Below are 16,440 nucleotides of genomic sequence, written 5' to 3'. Positions count from 1 at the left end.
ACTGATATATATATATATATATATATATATTTATATATTTATATTTATATTTATTAAATATATATTTATATATATATATTTATATATATATATATATTTTTTTTTTTTTGTTTTTTTTACAACAGGACAGCAAACTAAGAGACTTGCGTTTTAGACACCATATTGCCGTATTTCTACAACAAAAATTTATTCCAAACACAGCCACCAAAGCAAAATTTTGCATCTCTGAGCAACATGACAGTGTTTCGTTTCTGAATGAATCAACCGTTTAAATGATTTGGTTCAATCGCAATGACTCACTTATTAACAGTGACTTGCTGACACATACTGGCCATTTTAATTTCACATTTAAAGTATCTTTTGATTTTTTTTTTTTTTATAATTAAGTTTTTATAATTTCAAATGAGCATTCAACATTTTATGTCTGGCATATCAAAACATTATTCATGCATTTATAACTGCAGGTTAAATGCATTCTTGTCCTGCACTAAACAGTGTGTAAATACATCTAAATGCCACGTCCGATGAAGCTTTTGCATTTCCTCTGTATTGAAAAGATGAGTTTGTTGATACTGATTTGCCTGGTAACAGCCCAAATGTTTTATTATTCTAAATAACTGATTCCTTTAATTAAAAACAACTAGTTTGAGATTAATAGGCCTATCCCAGGGGTGTCAAACTCAGTTCCTGGAGGGCCGTAGCCCTGCAGAGTTTAGTTCTAACCCTGCTCCAGCACGCATATCATGTAGTTTTCAAATAAACCTAAATGATTAGATTAGCTGGATCAGGTGTGTTTAATTAGGGTTATGTGCAGGACTGTGGCCCTCCAGGAACTGAGTTTGACACCCTTGGCCTGTCCCATTTTTGACTCCCTCCCACTGTTAAAATGTAACTAAGTAATTTTTACTCTGAGTAAATTTTAAATGAGCTACTTTTTACTTTTACTTGAGTTGATTTTTTAGACTGGTACTTTTACTTGTACTTAAGTAAAATTTCATTAATGTAATGGTACTTTTACTTGAGTAGAATATTTTTGTACTCTTTCCACCTCTGACAATAGTACATATTTGACCGTTGGTTTTTTTTTTTTTAACATTACGTGGGGTTGATGTCTTGTCGAGATTTTATAAACTGCTAGTTTGGTCTCCCTAGGCAAGCACAGCATACACAGCATAATAGAGTATAAATATGGGCAGGGGTTCACTTCATTTCCTTCAAGTTCAACTTCAGAATATGACGGGGTTTCGTTTTCAGCGGTGTCTGCACCACTAACGCCTGTTTTGTCCGTCTGCATCTTTCTTGTGATTTTAGCGCCAGTTTGCCCTCCTGCACATTATTTACTGACATAGCTTCCAGGGAGCGATTTTTTTTTTTTACTCAGTAATTAATGTGTTTTAAAATGTAGCGAAGTACAATACTTCAAACTAAATATACTTAAGTAAAAGTAAAATTACAGATTAAAAAAAATACTTAAAAAAGTAGAAGTACACAAAAAAGCTACTCAATTACAGTAACGCGAGTAAATGTAATTCGTTACTTTCCACCTCTGGCTGTATGTCAATGTAAATGATCTGCAAAGTTGTAAAGCTGAAAGTAGCCTACACGATAAAAAAAATTATTGTCTCATGTAGCCGGTGAGGTGGCAATTAGTAGAGGGCGTGGCCAGGTAGGTAGAGGGTTTTTAAGCGGGCACCTCTAGGGAGGCCTAGAGAGGAGGTCCAATCTATTGTGTGGAATTGTGTTGTTTGGTAGCCTTCCCTGGTGTGGTGGTGTACAGACGTGGTGTGGTTGAGAAGGTAGGCCAAGCAAATATTGATTGTTTTTGTACGAAACTAGTTTCATATTTATGAAGACTTTTATTTAATTCGGGAATTGTTTTAATGCAGATGCCAAATAGTGTGGATTTGTAGGCCGCTGGTCACGCCCGTTTCCATCTTGGAAGTTAGTCCAGGATTAGTGGTGGTGTTGCAGGTAATTTGAGGTTTTTTATAGTGTTTGTAAGTGTCTTGGTTTTATTTTCGAACAAGATTAAAGAAATGCGTTTTGCGGTTATTTTTGTGTATTAATTTGTATTGTTAATGTTTTTGTTTTTGTATTAGGTTTAGTTGATCGCTGTTCTTCTTGAGTTTGTTTTGTTTTGATTTTCCCATCTAGCCAGTACCGATAGGTGTGCGCTGTATGCCCCCAGCGCTATGTGTATAGATGTTGTGAATCGTACTGGCTAGTGGGGTGTTTCCTCTTTTTATTTTTTTCTTGTTTGAACCTCACTTCCCAACCTCGTGTTGCCAGCCAACTCTTGTACTCTTTGTACTATATTGATGCTTTGAATCACACCAACCATTTGCATGAGACTTAAGTTTGCAGTGGAGTGGATTTCTTGGTGTTGGTCTGAGTATGTTTTACATTTATCTAATATGATTTTGGGGTTGGTGTCATTTACTTTGTAACTTTACTTGGAAATTGTGGTGTGTGCTAAAGTTGGGATTTTATAGGGGTCCATAAGAGGTTGGCTGGCTAGTTACATCGTTTATGGGGGGGGGAATGAGTTTTTGCTCTACAATGTAGTTTCTTTTTTTGATTATATATATATTAGTTATTGATTTATTTGCCAATAAATTTGTTTAATTTTTTGAGAACATTGTAGTTCATTTCCTTTTGGTCTCCCCTTATTTAAAGGAAGTGGCCCGTTGGTAACACTCACAAAATAAAGAATGTACGGTGCCCGTGAGAAGACATGGTCGGTTCACTTAGTTTTGTCGTAGCCACGACATAACTCGTGGGAACGTGATATTATGACGTGGCCACAAGATATTAACTTGTGGGAACGTGATATTATGTCGTGGCCACGAGATCATTTTGTCGAGGTAACGACATCCTTATGTCGTGGCCTCGAGATGTTATGTTGAGAGAACGACATATTTTTCTCGTGGCCACGAGTTCTTATGTTGAGGGAACGACATCCGGTTCTCGTGGCCACGAGTTTTGTGTTGGAAGTAACTATTTGAACGATACCCTTGTAACCACTGCAGCTGAGATGAGATGTAAAGATGACTGATGAAATAACGTTTTACTTTGAATTAGGAATGTCATATAAAGACATAGTGCGGTCTCTTGATTTAAAACACGGGTACATTATAAGTGAAAGGCAAGTAAAGCGCATTCTTAAGTTTAACGGGCTTTGCCGTCGGAAATTTGCTGACTTGAATCAAGTTCTCGAATTCATCATTAACCAGCTGAACGGTCCTGGACGCCTCCATGGATACCGCTGGATGCATAAAAAATGCCTCAAAAATGGTATACATGCACGAAAAGATGTTCGAATAATTTTGAAAGAGCTGGATCCAGAAAGTGTATTACTTCGTCGTCGACGCCGACTTCATCGTCGGCAGTATTTTTCTCAAGGTCCCAATTATATTTGGCATGTAGATTCGTATGATAAACTATCACCATATGGAATCTGTATCAACGGTTGCATAGATGGATATTCTCGTCGAATCATCTGGCTAAAGGCAGCACACACAAACAGCAACCCTCAAGTCATTGCCGGTTACTTCGTGGAGAGTGTACTGCAAACTGGAGGATGTCCACGAATTGTGAGATGCGACCTGGGAACAGAGAATGTGATCATGCGTGACATACAGATGTTCTTAAGACGAAATGATGGTGATGAGCGAGCAGGGCCCCGCAGCTGCATCACTGGCGTCAGTTCAGCAAACCAAAGAATCGAAAGTTGGTGGGGACTGATGCGCAAAGAAGGGATTGAATTCTGGATACAGTTTTTTGGAGAACTGAAAGACGAGGGACTGTTTTCTGGAGATTTTCTGGATAAAGCTTTGTTGCAGCTGTGTTTTCGGAATATTATTCAGGTAAGCCAAATGGTATTTTAAATGACCCATTAACTCGTTGGGTTAATTGCAGTGGCGTAGCCACTGGTGTGCCGGTGCCACCCACAGTGGCAGCTGGCACACCTAAAAATAGATGCAGAATAATTTTTTATAGTCTCAATAAATATTTTTTTTATTAAACTTGGGCTATTGTTGTTTACTTAGAAAATATATATATTTTTAAATCAATCCTTTCACGCTACAAATATTTTATTATATTCGTATTCGTTTTATTTAGTTTTTAATTTTTTATTAAAATATATACACAAACTTGCTTACCATGTCAACTATCTGATATTCCGATTCTTCGTTTAAAAACCTTTATAAATTATCTTAAACTATAAAGAGATGAGCGCTGCAGTTCAGAGTCCTTTCAGCCGGATTTAACGTACAGCACTTGAATTCCCCAGTTCTCCCGAAATACATGAAAGTAAGTGGCTGTTGAACTGGACGAAGAATAGAGTAAACTTTATTGTTCTGCTATGTCTGATATATGAATAAAACACGTCTGCAAATTACATTTGATTACATAGTTTTTGCTGGTTCCATAGACATCAGCGTGTATTTTACAAACTACCAATCTATTGTTTTACTGTGATTATGTATATTTAAATGTATGAAACCTAAAATAAACATTATGTGGTTGAAAACACTGCATATTAATTGTGATATATGACAAGCGACAAATGTAATTTACATTTTAAATTATTTTTGTTAAAATATATCTGCCGACATTTGGACTGCCGACCAATCAGCAAACAGCAGCTGACGGTGACCCCAGCAGTCTATGATATAAACAGATAATTTTTGATTGCACATTGCTAGCTAGCAATATGTCGCAGAGCTCCTTTCTTATTTTTTTTTTAAGCAAAAAACCTTGGCTTGATGGACAGCCGGACACAAGGCCTAACGTTACACCTGATGAGGATGTTTCTCCCTCCCCGGGCCCAACATCAACAGACAGTGTTGCCAGATTGGAAATGTCCAAGTATCGTACCAGAAGTTCAAAATTATCGTATTTGGAAGAAAATTATTACATTTAACAATTAACTACATTTTGACACGACCTGCAAATTACCACTAGGAGTATGGTTGGACGGAAGTGCGACAAAAATACTATCCCATAATTTTGCACAGTAATTGACAATAAATGTGGCACACCCAGATTTCCATATGCACACCGTCTCTTTTCTGGCTACGCTACTGGTTAATTGATCCTGTATTTACATTTTTCAGTCCCCATGATTTATCTGCTGATTGATTAACAAACAATTATTTCGCATTTAATCACTTATACGACTCTTTGTTTTGATGCGGCAAAATGCCTTTTAATTCTCCGCAGTCGGACTCGTCAACTGAGAAATGATCACACTGTTGTAATTTACACTAGTAGATGACAATATCAAGTGTGTCAGTGACTTAGCAAAAACAAATATTGAAGCCTATTAGAATGCAGGAATTCCTATATAATTCAAATAATAAAAAGAAAAAATATTCCTATGTGATTTTTTATTATTTATATGATAGGCTATAATAACACAAAAGAATCAGCACGTGTGTGTGATCGCAAATGTTTAATTTTATACAGCACTTCAACAGACAAGAAGTGTTACATTTAGCCTCTTTTCTTGTTTTGTAAATGAAATAGCTAACAAAGCCAGAGCAGAGCTGTTGTGGATTTCAGAGCAACACTACGATGTTTCTTTCCTGAATTAATCTGTTTTTGAAGAATGGAATGAATAATCTAATAGATTAGCCGTTTGAAAGAATCGTTTGACTGAAGTATTCAATTAATCATTCATTAAAACGGATACTTTCTGCAATCTAGCTATCATTTATCCATGACAAGCCTATATTGCATAGGCCTAACTACAGTAAAGCAAGGGACATCAATTAGGTCACTTGGGGCACAGACACAAAGAAAGTGTGCATTGGTTTAACCTAGATTGTGATCCTCACAAAAAAAACAAAAAGAAAAATTTTCAACGTTGTGGTAAATCGACTCATAAACAATTAATTTAATAAAGCTTTAACATAATTTTTTTTAATTAGGCAAATATTAATTGTATATAATTGTAATCATTTGTAATAACAGGAACGCCTGCCCCACAATTTGCCTTGTTTTTTACAATTTGATCAATCACTAAGTTATCACAAAAATAACAAATAAATGATTGTAAACATGAATCAATTTTGTTATTTGTCTAACTTGAACAAATGTTGTCTGTTTTTGTTTTATTTCAGGAGGAATTGAATGAGATTGCTGCTGTTTGGAATGCCCACCGGATTCAACCTTCAGCAAACTGCAGTGTTCCCTTGCGGGATCCCAAATATCATGTTCATGGCACCTCAACTATGGGGAACAGAAGACTGTATTGTAGAGCAGGACAGTGATGATCTACAAACAGCCCAAGAGGCATGCTTGTTCCTGACGGCAGTGCCTTGTGATGAAGAAGTATTTGATCTATGTACAATCGTCATGGAGGAGCAGCAGTTAAGCTTCACCAAAGACAGACTCGAAGCATTAGTGCTATATCTTGAACTCAGGGATGCAGTCCGATCCCGAATAACAGAATAACAGCCTTAAATTGGTTGGACAATCATTGTATTGAAATTTGCAAATGATCCATTATCTTCCACTTTCCTCAGTGGCTTTATCACAAAATAAATGTAAATGCTTATGCAAACTGTAATTGCTCATGTAGTTATACATGTAAACAGTTTTAACTTTCTACAGTGGTAGACATGATGGACTGAGCGTCAAAGTTTTCCTAAGCAGAACAAGACTGACTGTGAGCAACCTGAATATATTTAAAGGGATAGTTCACCTGAAAATTCAGTCATAATTTACTCACCCTTTAACTATTCAATGCATCAATGCTATTCGTATGAATTTTTTCTTCTGTTGAACACAAAATAAGATATGTTGAAAAATAATGGGGACAACAAAAAATCTCATAGTTTTAGAACAAGTGTAGGGAGAGTAAAATTATGACAGAATTTACATTTTTGGGTGAACTATCCCTTTAATGTTGCTTTGTCTAAATAGTCTATTTCTACATGCATGTTATTCTACATGTTGTCATGTTTTTTTTTTTAAAGTTGATTGTGACAATCAAATAAAGGAGCCAATAAGAGAATGTCTGAATGATTTATACTTTAGAAACTTTAGAATTTTTTTAATAAACTCTGAATGTATACATAAACACTGTAAACATTTCTTTGTGAGCATCACTTTCTTGTTGTTCTGAAGTTTTAGCCAACTCTGAATGCATACACAAATATTTTAAACATTTCTTAATGTAATGAACATCAATTTCTAGTTGTCTTCTGATAAAAACAGTTTAAACTAACTCTGAATGTATACATAACCACTGTAAACATTCCTTAATGAACATCACTTTCTAGTTGTTCTGAGGTAAGTTTTAGCAAACTTTGAATGCATACACAAACATTATAAACATTTCTTAACCATAGTTAACGTCTTTCTACTTATCCTGAGATCTTTTTGTTTCATTGTACAAAGGCAAGTTTATGCTATTTTAGCTGCAATCAGTAGCAAACTTAAATCAAAGCTCCCTGGGGTAAAAACAAACATATAAACAAAGGACTTTTAGAAATGAAATTTCACAATAACTTAGGGAATTTGTATAAAGACGATGTTAAGGTATTCTGTTTACATTACATTCTGCAAAAATTAAAGGCCACAATTAAACTGTATTTGTTCTGTATGACATTAGCACTAAAAAATGTTTTTGCAACTCCTATAAGCAGTAACCTAAGAGCAATATCATTTGGTCCTAAAATGCATTTTCTTTCACACAGGACATTTTAGTAGTAGCACACCTGTTTGTTTTAAGTGAAATAATGTGTTGGCTACCAATTCTAAGAGTACATTACAGTTAATGAACAAATTTTTTCAAATGTCACATATCGGCTGTACAACTTCAAAACTTTAAGTAATCAACATTTTTTTTTTTTAACTTTCAGTAAAGACAATAATTCTTCAAGATTACATTTAATTTGAAAAATGTAATGATAATAATTATATATATATATATATAAATGAGAAGCATATTTAATGGTCCTAAACATAGTAAGATGTTCAAACCTTTTTTTAAAACTGTTCTAACAATGGGAAAAAGAAAAAAAAAAAATCAGTCCAAGTTACACCACGGTACATCCATCATTTGAGGCACTATAGATGAAAGTAGTATCTGAAAGGCCGGATCCTATTCCAGCTACTGCACGACAAACAACCTGCAAAAGCAATAAACAAGAAACTATAAAAAAAAAAAGATTAAAAAAAAGGTAAAATTAACAAAGAAACACAAATATAAATAGACAGATGTACAAATAAATATGTGCACTTTTTGTTTATATTACTGAACAAACAGAAACAATGCTTCATAAACATCATGTAACTAAATATATTTATAAGTTCATCAGCTTTGTATAACAGTGTGGAAATCTGATAAATTTCCTGCATTTGTCTATGAAAATATGTACTGTTATTTATTTCAGTTACTCACCAGTACTAAATTTATATAACATCCATCACCCAAACTGAACTGTTAAGAACAGCACTGAAGTCACTGCGGAGGTCTGGGTAGTTCTGGTAGTTTAAAGGCAACATCAGAGAGCAACCACATGTGTGAGATTGTGGGCGACACTGGAAGTCACTTGTTTCAATGAAATTCACCATGATTTGTTTCCCAAAGAGCAAATCAGCCCCTGTGCAGAAGCGCAAGACGTTTTTTAAGGTGTTGTCATCCAATTCCATAATGTACCTTTTCAGGAATCTTGATACACAGCACTGCTGGGCTGTCATGACTTCAGGAAAAACGAGGATATCCCTTACACGCTTGGGTGTTGGTTTTTGCTCTTGAATAATGTTTGCTAGCTTTTGTGGTGACAAAGTACTAGCAAAATCCTTAAGAACAGGTCTCCAGGATTCAATCACAAACATAGGGGTTTGGATGAGAGCTTTATGGCCTAACTGTTCCAAAAGTTGAGGTAGATTTTCTTCAGTAGGCCTCTGGTGAAAATCATTGGAATCAAGAACATCAAGAAGTGACTCATGATCAGCTGAGTTGAAGTTTGCCATTGCCTCTTCAATGACATCACGCTCATGTTTTGCTATGTAGTGCATAAACGAATCTAAGACACTACTATATGTGGTACCATATAAAGCTTCTTCAAGAAATGGCAGGGAAAGACGAATAGGAAAGTACTTGACTTCTTCCCATCCTTTGACCAATACTCTTGCAATAGCTTTCCATTCATCGCTCTGAAATTCATGTCTAAGGAATGGGACCTTGACATCTGCACCCAAAGTACATCTGGACTAAAATTCATCCCAGAATTCTGTCAAGCAGTCACGAAAAACACCCGATCCAATGCCTTGTTCAATCTGCCCATTAGGTAGTTTCATTCGAATACTGATCTCTTTGTCCATCATTGCTGGGTCATTGAAAGCTTGCATCAGATCACCCAGAACTTGTCCTCTTCGCACCAAAATAATAGTCTTTGGTATCTCAATTGGAACTGTATCATCCAAGCTTCCAAACTGAAGTGAACCTCCTCCAATTGTGACTTCATTATCAAATGATTCCTCAAATGGTGTCTCTTCCACATCAGTTGTGATCAGTTGTTCCTCTAAATTTTGTGATGTGGAACTGGAGTTGAATGTCCCTGGGCTCCGTACTTGCAATGTGTTCACATTTTCTTTAGTTAAATCACTTTCCTGACTCAGTGTTATCATTTGTTCTTGGAAACTGTCCTCCCAGTTCTCTACCTCAATTATATCATCATTCTGCATGACTGATATTTGCTGGGCCATAATATAAAGTGGATCATGTAACATGAAATTGGTCTCTTCAGACTCCTCTGAAAATGTGAGGTCAATTGTTTCACTTACATTGGTGCTAAAGCTGCTAGATGCTTGGTTGTCATCTTGGGCACAACTTGACATCTGCTTCAGGATTTGTGACAGAGTTTTCTGTATTCTTCTGTGTACTGATGCACTTTGTAAAAAGATAAAGTCTGAGAATTTTAACCTTACTTGCTTCATACAAATCTCCAATGGTACATTCCGATTCAATCATTCTGTGGGAGAAATCTCGAATCTCACAGTCCAAACTTTTCAGATCTAGATGTCTGGATTTACCATCTGGAAAAAAGAGACCCTCTGCTATTTCCTGCACATCTTTCATGGTTGAATTCACATCTATAGAGACATGCCTGGTTCCACCACCTTTTGCAGACCGAACTTGTTTAAAGTCATTGTCTCTTGCATTGAAGTTAATCCAGCCCAGTTCCACACGCTTGGATTTCTTCTTGGCATTTGTGTTTCCAGCATATTTTTTTGAAATCTGTTGTCGATGTTCTTCTTTGCCACTTGAGGTACATACTCGTTTCCTTAATCTTTCAAACAAGTTACTTTTCCTGTCAGTATTTTCGATGGAACACTGTTTTCTTCGACAAAAGGCCACAGTTGCCACTCTGTCTCCATAACAAGGAATATACTTGGCTAGCTCTGTCTCTGGCATCAAGGGTATTACAGATGCATCAATCTGTTGAAAGAAATAATTCAAGTTAATTTATTTTTTTCTAAATTTACACATTCAGTATACAAATTATGAAATATAATTTTATATAAATATGAATTAATACAATTTTTATAATCTGATATTATATAAAAAAATACATAGAGTGCTTTAACTTTGTACACTAAAATATTTTACTACACCTTTAGTTATACAGATATGCAGACTATAATGCAGGCAATAATGTAATATTTAGTCAATTAATATTTGCCATTGTAATGGCAATTCTCAGATTTTTTGTTTTGCATACAGAGAAAAGCTTTATTTAACCTCAAAATTATAAGAGGGAAATAAATATCAAAACCATGATGTACTAAAAAATGTATAGACCCTGTATAATTTACTTTCTTTCTAAGCTGGTTTTATGAAAATAGTAATAATACAGATTTACTCTTCTCCATGCTTGCATGTGACCTTGATGCAAACAAACAACTCAAAGTAGGCCTAATCCAATTTAATTTAATGTGGTGTTGTTCAGATTCCTTTAAATTATTTATTTGATTTTGCTAATTTCAGAATATCATTAAAATTTACATTTAAAAATGCAATTCACACAAAAGCAACTTGAAAACGCATCTTCTGAACATCTTTTCAGTTTAAAGAGTGTTTAAGTTACGCAAAGAATCCATGCAATGTACGGTTGCCCATCGGAAATCATAAAAAAGTACATAGGAGACTCAGCATGACTGAACAGATTTACATATTAACAGCCCCCACCAAAAGATCAGTTTGGCATTACCGAGCTTTTTACTGAATGAATCAGCCATTTGAACGAATCAGGTGAATGACTCATTAAGACAGTCATATGGCACCACCTACTGGCAGTTCATTTTAGTTTTAAAAGTATCATTGTTTTTTTAACGAAAACATTTAAAACATCCTATAACGTGCAGTTGTTATTATGTAATGCATGCATTCATGCTATATTTCAGCTTATATTGTCTCTGCAAATGCAACTAAATGGCACTTCAGCTGTTTCTGTTTCCTCTGCAGTGGAAATATGTATTTTATTGATAAGCCTAATGATTTAATGTGACTGATAAAAGCCATATTTTATCACATTGTCTTATTACGACTGAAATTTCTAATACAATTTAAGGACTTTGATATGACAAATGAGAGTGGCTTTCAAGCCCTGCACATGTTTATAAAACAAAAAATGACTATTTACCTTGTCTTGTTCAATTCTGGCTATGTTTGCCTCTTCGATGTTGCGTTCCCTTAAAAATGTCAAAAGATAGTGCTGATCCATGGAAGTCACGTAAACCTTCAACAATGTTCCAATGTAACTTGTGCAAAAAGCAGATAAAGAAATTTGTGAAATACAGTGAGTTATTATGAAACGAAGAGCCCATCCAATGCAATACAAAACACATGTAAATTCCTTTAAAACAAAACTCGTGACCACGAGAACCGGATGTCATTCCCTCAACATAAGAAGTCGTGGCCACGAGAAAAATATGTCATTCCCTCAACATAACATCTCGAGGCCACGAAATAAGGATGTCGTTACCTCGACAAAATTATCTGTGGCCACGACATAATATGACGTTCCCACGAGTTAATATGACGTTCCCACAAATTAATATCTCGTGGCCACTACATATTATCACGTTCCCACGAGTTATTATGTTGTGGCCACGACAAAACTAAGTAAACCGACCAAGTCACCTTACGGGCACCGTAAGAATGAACTGTGAACAGCTGAAACAAGTCGTTAGTAGGATTGACTCTCTTTTGCAGCTAGCCTTTAGTGGCCAGTTTATGAATTACAGTTTAAGTCACTTCTGTGTGGGCTTCACGAAAGAGAGCGGCAGGTTGCTGCTTGGTTCAGACACGCACTGTATGCCTTAAACCAATCACAACAGACAAGGTCATCTGACCAATCAGAGCAGAGCAGGCTCACTGAAAGGAGGGGTTTAGAGAGACTGAATCCTTGCACTGCTTCGAACGAATCACTTGAGAATTGCTGGAAAATTAGGTTATATTAAATGCATATTTTGAGAAAACAAAAGTGTTTTTTGACCTTGCATGCATGTAATCCTATTGTAAAAAGACACAAAACAATATTAGGAACCGTAAAAATTGCATAATAGGTGCACTTTAAATATATGCAAGCCAGACAAGATCAATCACAATTTACTACGCTAATAAAAGTAAAAAAATGTAAACAAATTCAGCGTGCAAATATCATAAATACTTTTATACTTCTATAAGCATAGTACATTTTGATTGATCTTCTCTGGCTTACATTTAACCATGCACCATTGCTGTAACATGCCACTTAGTATCCCAAAGTCAATTAAAAAGTCGCACTTTATTTTACAGTACGTGTATTTACATGTACTTATAGTGTACTTGCAATGAATTTATCTAAGAAAGTTCTGGTAATACAAGGTAACTACATGGGGTAGGGTTAGGTTTAGGGTTAGGTTCAGGGTTAGTACCTAGTTATTACATAGTTATTGTAATTACTATAATAAGTATATAGTATGTACATAGGGAACAGGACTGTAAAATAAAGCGCTACCAAAAAGTCAATGACAAATTTAGAACTAGCTTTTATGTGGATGCATGCTATGCCTGAATTAGCTTATCTAGTGTTTTGCACTTTTGAAGCCTGATGAAATACAACATACAACATAATGCTGGTGCCGAATACACCTTTGAAGTCTAATTAACTGCAGTTGTTTAAGGCTGCGGGGGAGCATATTGAGACATATTACTCTTTCATGTCAGCATGCTAGCTAATAAATGTTAGCCTCCAGCAGTAACAATGTGTGCTGTGCTGAGATTGTATGACAGGTGAAGTATACATGCTTATTGTCTTTGTACAGATATGCTAGACTAAGTTAAGCAGCAGAGACATGTGTCTATAATGTCCAATGTCTTTAATGTATTCAGTAAAAAAAAAAAAGCAGAACAGTGGGGCAATGGAAGTGAACGGAGCTGAATCAATAAAATATAAGGTAGACTAAAGTCAGACACACTAATATATATATATATATATATATATATATATATATATATATATATATATATATATATATATATATATATATATATATATATATTTTTTTTTTTTTTTTTTTTTTTTTTTTTGTGGTAAACAGTCTACCATTTGAGCTTAACTTGTACTGAACCTGGAATAATCCTTTAAGTCAAAACATCTCTTTTGCAAATGTCAGCTGAATGGCTAAGTCTCATTGTAGACAGTAGTAAAACAGCACATTAGCACAGGTGTATTGAGATGTCCCTCACCTCAGTCATTTTAATAATGCTGGTTACAGTTTTACGCCTCCAGGTCTGTTTTATAGTTTATGTGTGGGTGTAGTTATGAAGGACTCAGCATGTACCTTAGATGCAGTAAACTTCGTAGGGTCTGCGTTCCTGCTGGTGAGGGCATCTGTCACCTCTTCATTCTCTGAATGAGTGGGAGGTAAAGAATAAAAACCCAGGATGAGAAAAATCCTCCTTTGCTGAATCTTGAGAGAGGTTTAAAGATTAAGATTAGTGCTTATTTGTGAGTGCAAGATTTAAAAAGGAAAGAAAACCACTAAGCATTGTATTTGAGATTGTATATGAGGCTATTTTAAAATCTAGGACACCAAGTTTCTTGTGTGTTTAAGACATTGTTTGTGTTGTGTTGTCCTCTCAGTCCAAAACCTCAGTAAATCCCACACAATAACATTTTCTGAAAACTAAATATATGAAACCATGGTGCTGTGGATAGGGGATGGATGAAATCGGTCTATTTTTCCCTTAATCTTCCATCCAAAAGAACAAGAGATCGTAAAGGCATACCGTAGTTGAAAAAAGAAGATAAAGTAATTACAAACATATATGACTTTTCTTCTTATTTCGTGTTCCACAGAAGAAAAAATATGCTTGGAACTGAATTATTTTTATTTTTGGTTGAGCATCCTCATCTCAGGAAGTTGATTTTGTGCCCAGATGGTGGTACACGTCAGACGAAGTTATGCAGACAGTACTTCCACCCCTTAGGGTGAAACTTGAAAGTAACTTATTTTTCATTGAAAGGAAACTCACATAACATAAATATGGTTTACAAAACAATGTGAATGGGGTTTGTAACAGTCTATGCAGTTTTACTCCTTGCCACAAGTCTTTGGGTTGCTCACTTTGGGGCATTAAAGGGATAGTTCAACCCAAAAATAGAAATTTGGTGGAAATGTACTCACCCTCAAGCCATCCAAGATGTAGATAAGTTTTGTTTTGTTTGGACTCTCATTCTGACGGCACCCATTCACTGCAGAGGATCCATTTGTGAGCCAGTATTGTTCAGCTAAGTTTCCCTAAATCTGTTCCGATGAACAAACAAATTCATCTTCATCTTGGATAGCTTGAAGGTGAGTGAACTATTGCATTAAACTGCTGCTGCAGTCTTTATTTCTAAACTTAAAATACAACTGTAATTGATTTAAAAAATAAATGTAAATGTAATTTGTGAAGTATTTATTATTATAATTTTTTTTAAATAGTTATATTATTCAAACGTCAAACTTTCTTTCATGTTACTAAAAAGGAAGATATAACAAAGATTCTATGGCTTTTTATAGCATTATATGTGTTCATCATCCACACTAAAACCAATAAATGCCACAGCACTCCTCCCCAGAACACACCCACATTTTTATATTCCAAGATGTTGACCACAAGCCCAGTTAAATGAGATTGTCTACAGAACTGTCCCATTCATTTGGCCTAGTTTAAGCAGCACTCTTATACTAAACTTGGAGTTTCCCTATAGAGATGATGTGAATTTGGGATGTGAGTGGTGACCCAATCAATACTCAGAATAAACTATCTAATGTGACACTCACAGCCAGGGTCCCTGTCAGTGGAAATCACCAAGTTCACAGCCACACATCTAAATGATACTCTTACAGTGTTTTGTGTGACTACCTCTTTAGTCGTCCTCCTTATTTGGCTACAGTAGTTTGTTGCTGCCCAGGCCTCAGTACTGCTTTCTCCATTTACATCTGAGGGACGGTGATCTGTTCACATGAGTTTATTTAGAAAGCATGCATGTTTTATTTCAGAAATGCATGAACAAAAGAAAGAAATGCAAGTGCTTTCTTGACAGCCTGCCTTCTGCCATAATAAACATCAGTAAACTACATTAATATATCATTCTCAGAGGATTTTGTAGATTCGCTGAAATGAGACTTTGGGATAAAGGCAAGTGTGTCTGTGTAAAGACAAGTCTAATCATGAAGAACAGTTCAGTGGTGAGAAACATATGTGTGAGCTATCAATTGTCAGCTCAAATCAAAGCTGTGCCCAAAAGCTTGCTAAGAGAATATATTCAGCATTTTATTTTACTTAAATAAGTTAAAAAGCATTATGCCCTCTTTTTTGCAGAAACTAAACTGAATAGAAAAGACTGATTTAAGGTTCAGACTTTATGCATTTAAAACTGACTTTCTGTATAATCAAGAGTTAAAACAGTTCTTACCACAGATAGGGATTTTCCTCTGTTTCTTGGCTTAAGCTGTTCTCCATGATGAAACTTCCCTTTATACTTTGGTAAAGGCAGTCAACTAGGAGTTTTAACAAATCCAAATGGCGTGTTTGTCTAGCATCTGGAGACAAAGATGAGTCTTTTTGGCAGCTGTGTATTCAATGAGACAAAGTGTTTGAGCCAGTCTCAGTGTGAACGACCAGTTTTTAGCTGGTTGAAAAAAATAGGAGGAACTTAACTGCTTCTTGGAGGAGGGATCTCTATTCTGGAAAGGAATACCCCGTAAATAAAAGGAGAACCGAATAAACAATAAAAAAATACTAGTACTGCTAGACAACTACTGCTACTACTGTTGTTAATAATATTAATAATCACTATTACTACCAAAAATTATTTATTTAATAATATCTTTAAAACAATTATTTTAATATATGTAGTATATAATTTCATTTTTAGATATCAC

The 16,440-nt window shown here is 35.2% G+C and overlaps 1 long non-coding RNA gene across 1 annotated transcript in view; it reads right to left on the bottom strand.

Moving 5' to 3' along the window:
• The window catches only part of LOC132133437 (uncharacterized), a 19,970-nt gene extending 4,458 nt beyond the window's left edge, over window positions 1–15,512 (bottom strand). Inside the window, exons 1-2 of the long non-coding RNA XR_009429152.1 lie at window positions 15,419–15,512; window positions 13,849–13,916 (exon numbers count right to left, since the gene is read on the bottom strand). This is a non-coding gene — a long non-coding RNA (uncharacterized LOC132133437). The remainder of the gene's footprint in view (window positions 1–13,848; window positions 13,917–15,418) is intronic.
• Between the last annotated feature and the right edge of the window lie 928 nt (window positions 15,513–16,440).

The sequence above is a fragment of the Carassius carassius genome, chromosome 50 (genome assembly GCF_963082965.1).
Source record: "Carassius carassius chromosome 50, fCarCar2.1, whole genome shotgun sequence".
NCBI lineage: Eukaryota > Metazoa > Chordata > Actinopteri > Cypriniformes > Cyprinidae > Carassius > Carassius carassius.
This window is presented reverse-complemented; position numbering and strand designations above follow the sequence as displayed.